The sequence below is a fragment of the Babylonia areolata genome, chromosome 24, assembly GCF_041734735.1.
Source record: "Babylonia areolata isolate BAREFJ2019XMU chromosome 24, ASM4173473v1, whole genome shotgun sequence".
Classification (NCBI taxonomy): domain Eukaryota; kingdom Metazoa; phylum Mollusca; class Gastropoda; order Neogastropoda; family Buccinidae; genus Babylonia; species Babylonia areolata.
The window spans coordinates 33,671,621-33,679,120 of NC_134899.1; the positions used below are offsets into that span (position 1 = coordinate 33,671,621).

At 42.1% G+C, this 7,500-nt stretch overlaps 1 protein-coding gene across 1 annotated transcript in view; it reads right to left on the bottom strand.

The window, feature by feature from the left end:
• Nucleotides 1–7,500, bottom strand: part of LOC143298936 (glutamate receptor 2-like) — a 221,567-nt gene that overhangs the window by 116,897 nt on the left and 97,170 nt on the right. The gene's annotated exons all lie outside the window — the stretch shown is intronic.

Sequence of the window (7,500 nt, forward strand, 5' to 3'; positions counted from 1 at the left end):
GTGTGTGTGTGTGTGTGTGTGTACAGAGAGAGAGAGAGAGAGAGGTTGGAGAGAGAGTGAAATGGAAAAAGTTATAAAAAGGGGGGGTGCACAAACATATATACATTCCTGCTTATAACGCACTTAGAGATGGAGAGAGAGAGGAGGAGGGAAGGAGAGGGAGAGAAAGAGAGACAGACAGACAGGCAGACAGACAGAGAGAGAGAGAGAGAGAGAGAGAGAGAGAGAGAACGAAAGAATGAATGTTTACTGCATGCAAGCCATGGGCATCATTGGAATGGGGTACTGAGAGTGAGTGAGTGGTGCAGCCAATAGCATTCCATTGACATTAGAACTGGACATTAATGATCATCTTAGCCGCCACTGGAATTGCGCGCACCAAACACCTAGGCTCTTCAACAGGCATTGGAAACATGCATTTTAACCTGTACATACTATGTGCAAAAATTTATTTAAAAAAATCATTTAAATGAATTTGGATTATGAGAGACAAAAAGAATAGAGATGGGGGAGAGAGAGAGAGCGGGGGTATGAAGGGAAGATCGATACATACACAAATATTTGATATGGTGCAGACAAAGAAGGCACCGTCTGTCATATTCCAATGTCATTTTCACATTTATTCCGGACGATGATCCCAAAGAAGAGACGACACACTTCGCTGTCTGGTCACACACACACACACACACACACACACACACACACACACACACACACACACACACACACACACACACACACACACACACACACACCAATGCGAGAACGAACGCGAGCGAGCGAAAAGACATGTTTCAAGCTTTATCCGTTTGCAAGAAACACGTAGACACAAAAAGCAAAGATCCGCTCAACTGATTACACACAAAAAGATCATTTCCGAAAACAGACCTTACCTCATAGAAGATGTCTGAAAATAGTGTTGCCTTTTCTGTCAGTGCTGGTGCTTGAGGAGTGATCCACAGGAGTGCTTCTGTTCCAGTTTTAGCAAACATCAGCGAGAAACTGGTCTCATGAATGGCACGAACAGGAGCGTGAGAACGCCTTCCCTCTTTTCCTTTTCTCCCTTGCTGGTTTGATTTGAAGCAAAGTATCTTCAGAATGGTGTGATTCGTGGCAATATCGCATTTTGTTAATACACAACGTTGGGCCTGCTTTGGAGAGCAACTCCTGCACTTTATCTTATTAAAAACACTAAAAAGTCTCCTGATCAGAGATAAGTGATCACTTCACTGACTGACGACGTAAAACAAGTTAGCAACGTGGCAAAAGCCTTCATGCGAGCAGCGGCCAGGTAAAGAACACCTTGATTAAAAGTGATAAACACATACTAAAGGGCTGGATTTTTCTCAGGCAAAGTGGGAAAGAGACAATGCACCCATGTCCAGCAAGCGCGATGCACAACAATGTTGATTAAGATTAATAATGTTAAATACTTTCTTTGTGTTGAGGCCTTTGAAGTATGGTAACACTCATAGTAGAGTGGTGACTCTCTCCATTCACAAGGTACACAACTTCAAGTCAGTGATGCTTACGCTACCGATTCAGCTAGCACACGAGTAAATAAAAGGTACATTGGAACAAACCCAGACACTTCCTCAAAAAAGGAAGCGCCAGGCCTGTCCTTATACCAATCATTTGACATGTGCACACAGAAGCAAAGACAAGAAATGTGCAAACACAAACTGGCTTCCATTCAAGACTGGCATAGCCTCTTTAATCCTGAACAAGCCACACAGAACACATGGACAATACAGAGCAAACACATGGTTGCCTCAATGGTTTTTCAACTGGAAACACACTTTCGGCCATGCTTTACACATTCACGCAATTCACCATATCAAAATGAATTTTCCTTTCGTATCTCTCAGTGTTCAGTGTTCAGTGTTCTCTCTCTCTCTTCAACTTTTGCAAAAAGCATCCCACAATGACAAAACAAAAGACATCTCTTGACGACAAAGAGATACATACTTGTCACGTCTTAACTGTAATGATTAAAGACGCAGATTTAAACATTACTGATTATCATTTATCGGGAAAAAGGTCACCAAGATACATGGCAATGCTGTCATGAAGCACATGTTGTCTTGAGCTCTCTTCCTTTGTGTGTGTGTGTGTGTGTGTGTGTGTGTGTGTGTGTGTGTGTGTGTGTGTGTGTGTGTGTGTGTGTGTGTGTGTGTGTGTGGGCGGGAGATTAGACAAATGTCGTCCCTTCAATGGAGAAAACAAAGCGAGAAAAAAAAGAAGCAAAAATAACGAGGCGTTTCTTTTATGATAATGGCGAAGCAACAATCATCCATTGTCGATAGTGCCGTGTGAAGACCCATCCCTTAATGAGTTAATGACCCAAATCCTTCTCTGGATTATCAATGACAAGACAAAAAACACTTAAACTTCCTTTTGCGAGGGGAGGAAAGAGAGAGGGAGATAGATGAAGGAAGAAGGAAGTTGAGACTGATTAGACAGACAGACAGACAGACGGGCAGGTAAACAGGCACGCTTGCATACAGACAGTGACAAAAACAGAGAGCGACAGATGAGATGTCAAGAGTGATAGAAGATATAGAAAGAGACGGATACAGACAGACAGAGAGAGAGAGAGAGATAGGCTGAGAGAGAGACAGACAGACAGACAGACAGAGAGAAAGAGAGAGACAGAGAGATACAATGACAGAGACAGACAGACAAAGAGGGATGTCGAGAGCGATGGTTGAGATGGGGGAAAGTTGACGGGGATGGCTGTGTGTGTGTGTGTGTGTGTGTGTGTGTGTGTGTGTGTGTGTGTGTGTGTGTGTGTGTGTGTGTGTGTGTGTGTGTGTGTGTGTGTGTGTGATGTGACTCCCGTGTCTCCGTGATCCGTGATGAGGGCAGAAGGAGATGACGCCTATCACAGACACACATTGAACTAATGGCCACACGTGGGATGGGAGTTCGGGAGGTAATGACCCTGATTTGCTGGCTTATTCTATCGTTTGATTTGTTTGGGTGTTGTTGTTTTTTTCCTTTTTTTGTGGGGCCTCCATCCTCCTCTTTTTTCCCCACATCTTATTTTTCTTCTTTCACAGACTCATATTTACCTTTCATGCACCACTTTCGCCCACACACCTTAACTAATCACTTTCATTTTTTCCCCTATCGTCTGGCGCAGCAATTGCCCCAGTGTGTCTTGAGGCATGCATTTTAAGAGATTTGTTTGTTTGTTTATGTCGTAGTTTGTTTACTTACTTAATACAATGATTTGTTTGGTTATGTCATAGTTTGATTACTTAATACAATGATTTGTTTGTTTACGTCATAGTTTGATTACTTAATACAAGGATTTGTTTGTTTATATCATAGTTTCATTACTTAATACAAGGATTTGTTTGTTTATATCATAGTTTGATTACTTGATACAATGATTTGTTTGTTTATATCATAGTTTGATTACTTGATACAATGATTTGTTTGTTTACGTCATAGTTTGATTACTTAATACAAGAAAGGGTGTCATAGTTTGATGACTTAATACAAGAAAGGTTGTCATAGTTTGATGACTTAATACAAGAAAGGTTGTCATAGTTTGATGACTTAATACAAGAAAGGTTGTCATAGTTTGATGGCTTAATACAAGAAAGGTTGTCATAGTTTGATGACTTAATACAAGAAAGGTTGTCATAGTTTGATGGCTTAATACAAGAAAGGTTGTCATAGTTTGATGGCTTAATACAAGAAAGGTTGTCATAGTTTGATGGCTTAATACAAGAAAGGTTGTCATAGTTTGATGGCTTAATACAAGAAAGGTTGTCATAGTTTGATCAAAGCAAGAAAGGTTGTCATAGTTTGATGACTTAATACAAGAAAGGTTGTCATAGTTTGATGGCTTAATACAAGAAAGGTTGTCATAGTTTGATCAATGCAAGAAAGGGGAAACAGGGGGTGAAGGGTGTACCGATAAGGGAGAAGGGGGTAGTGGCAAGAGAACTAGAGAGAAAACGAGAGAAAAAGAATGACACAGAGAGAGAGAGACAGAGACAGAATCAGCCTCGCACTTTGGTTATCTTATGGATAAATAGGAGAGAGAGAGCGAGATAGAAAAAGAGAGAGGGGAAGACATAGGAGAGACAGCCAGACAACCAGACAGAGAGACAGACAGACAGACAGAGAGACAGGAAGAGGCAGAAGAAGACAGGGACGGAGAGAGAGGAAGAGAGAGAGAGAGAGTAGAGACAGAGAGAGAGATCGAGGGAATGAGAAAGAGGGTGAGAGAGAGGGAGAAAGGGAAAATGAGAGGGAGAGAGACAGAGAAAGAGAGAGAGAGAGAGGAGGGTGAGTGGGTGGAGGGGTCGAGGGGACGGGCGGGGGGTGGGGGGTGGGGGAGGGCATGAGGGACCAGCAGATAACAAGCGGCTCTCACAAGCAGAATCCAGTGTCTGTCTGACCGTCAGTTAAGTGAGTTAATCGATATTGCCTGTGACGCAAACGGTGATATCGCTGGGCTACTTTTCAGCTTGAAAGAATGCTCAATTTTCTGAAACTGTCACTTGAACAGTATCACAACGTGACGGAAGTGTCGATTCCCGAAGTGAGCATTGTGGGACCGGCCAAAGTAATGTCATGGTGGGTCCATTTACCGGTTAACTACTGGGGGTAGTGAGTTCAAATCCCATGAGAGACCCCTCTACAGGAATAGTTCGACTCCAGTCGGCTCAGATCCAAACGTTTATGAGTTCACAGTAAGGTGTCATCTATTTGTATGCATGTAATAGAACGCGATGCTCAGTTTTCCTAATCGACACACTCATGTCTCCTTTCAACATGGTGGGTGTAATCAGTCGAGACATAGTCACTACGGCTCAGGTTTAATTTTCAGTGGACTAGTTCTATTTGATTTGTATTGTATTGTGTTGTATTGCATTACTTTTATGTCACGACATATTTTTCTGTGTAAAATTCGAGCTGCTCTCCTTGGGAAGAGCGCGTTGCCACAAGAGCAGTATCATTTTTTTTCTTACTTTTCTGTCTGCAAGCGTATTTGTTTCTATATTCGATGTGGGTTTCTTTTTTACAGAGTCTTTCCAAGGGCACCACTTTTGTTGCCGTGGGTTCTTTTACGTGCACTAAAACTAGTAAAAGCATGATGCACGCGGAACCACGATTTATTGCCTCATTCGAATGACTAGCGTCCATACCACTACTCAAGGTCTAGTTGAAGGGGAGACAAATCTGGCGAGTGTGAGATTCGAACCCTCACACTCAGATTCTCTCGTTTCCTTGGCGGACATGAGTCCGCTACTGAACGTTGAGAGGTGTTCGCATTATGAAATGGTCACAACTTCAGCTGTCTATTACTCTTCATAAGGTAGTACAGCTAGGTTCCAATTTTTGCCATTAGTTTTTAAAGTTTGAAGGTGGTGTCAAAGCGCGCGCACACATAAAACACGAACACACACACACACACACACACACACACACACACACACACACACACACACACACAGAAACACACGCACACACACACACATTATCATTTAAAAGTTTACACTGATGGCTCGGTCCTGGATGATAGCAGTGCAGGATCTGCTTTTGTCATTCCTGGCCTAAAAACAGAAAAAAATCATATTATTTAGGTAAGGGACATTCAATTTTTTTACAGCTGAATTGGTGGCCATCCTTATGGCTTTAAAGCATCTTGTTGATATACCAATGATAGTAAGTAATATCCTATTTCGTGTTGACTCTCAATCTGTTTTAAAAAGTTTGCTCCTTTTTGAGAATAATCAAAGAGAAGATTTATTGTTTGAAATTAGGTATTTATTGCACTCCCTATTTGCGAAGGGTACAAATGTTGATTTTTGTTGGATACCATCTCATACCGGATTCCTTTAGCAGACAGGGCAGCAAAAAGGGGAGCAAAGAATCATACAGATAGTATAAAAGTATATTGCCCATTGTCATACAAGGAAGTAAGCAATATACTAGAAAGAGACTTTTATAGGCGCTTGAATTCAAGTCTAAAACCTCATCAGTTGACTCTCTCAGACTTTGGTCCGATTCGCAGACCAATTCTGAGTTAGCTCTCAGACTATTATCAAATTCATTACAGACCAAGTATTGTTCTAATGTCAAGTGCATAAGCTTTAGTAACCTGACAATTAAGCATATAATTTTTTTTATGTACACGAAAGTGTGTCTTCACAAGTCACTGAGAACGTTGATGTTTTTGACTTTGTGCATTCATTATCAGTTGTTTCGCTTGTCAGTTTAACGACTTCTCTTGTTCGAAGTCCTTTAAATAATTTCCTGTAATTGTATTTAGATTTTTTTAACATTTCACCCTTATTTCACCCTCATCTGCCCAGTTTCCCCCAACCCTCCATTCACTCACATCTCCCACCCCTTCTAACCGATAATACTCAAATGTATTCATAAATACTTTAACACACTGTCTTCAATCACCGATATGTGTGACGGGACATTAAACAAAATTCCTCCTCCACACACACAGACACACACACACACACAGACACACTGTGAAACACACACACACACACACACACACACACACACACACACACACACACACACACACACACACACACACACACACACACACACACACACACACACACACACACACAAGCATGGGACACAGTCGGGCATCGATCGACAGCGTTCACCTCAGTGGTTGGTGTTGTGGTATTTTATGTGAATCAGCGACAGATGTGTGTGAACGAAACGAAGGGAACATCTCATATTGTTTATAAACAAATACACCTCTAACTGATCCATCTGATAGAAGAAGAAGAAGAATTTCAATCTGTTCTATTGTGTGTTTCTTAGTATACATAAACAAATGCGCACACATAAAAAAAGAAATCTCCCGAGCTCTAAGGACATGTGCAATGCATTGTGTGTTAAATTGTCGTCAACATGGACAATGTCAAGAGGCATAAGAGAGAGAGAGAGGCAAAAATAAACATGTTTACTGGGGGTAGGGAGGTGTGTGTGTAGGGGGGGGGGGGGATGAAACTCGTCAAGCTTCTTGAATTTCAGTGTTCCTTTCAGAAAGCAAATCTGATACGAATCGTCCTGCTTCTACGCACATGCACATGCACACACGCATACACATGCAAACACACACACACACACACACACACACACACACACACACACACGAGTGTGCGCACGCACGCACACGCACACACACCGCGTATGCCACAGATACTATCAACCCTCCTCATCTTTCCTGAGACGCATTTTCAGCTGATCTGGGGCCGTATTCAAGAGAACATCATTCCTGCGGGTAAATGTGTGCCTGCAGGTAATCTGCCTGAGGCAAGGCAGACTGCCCGAGGGTGAGCAATATCTGGTATCAGGAACTTCAGAGCCTACCCTTACTACCTGCCAAGGGTGTCTGCCCACTAAGCAGACGTGAATATGGCAGAGCCTTTTGCTTTGAACAAGTTCTGATTCAAAGAAACAACACACCACAAGCACATAAACAGAAGGCATGGGAAGGGC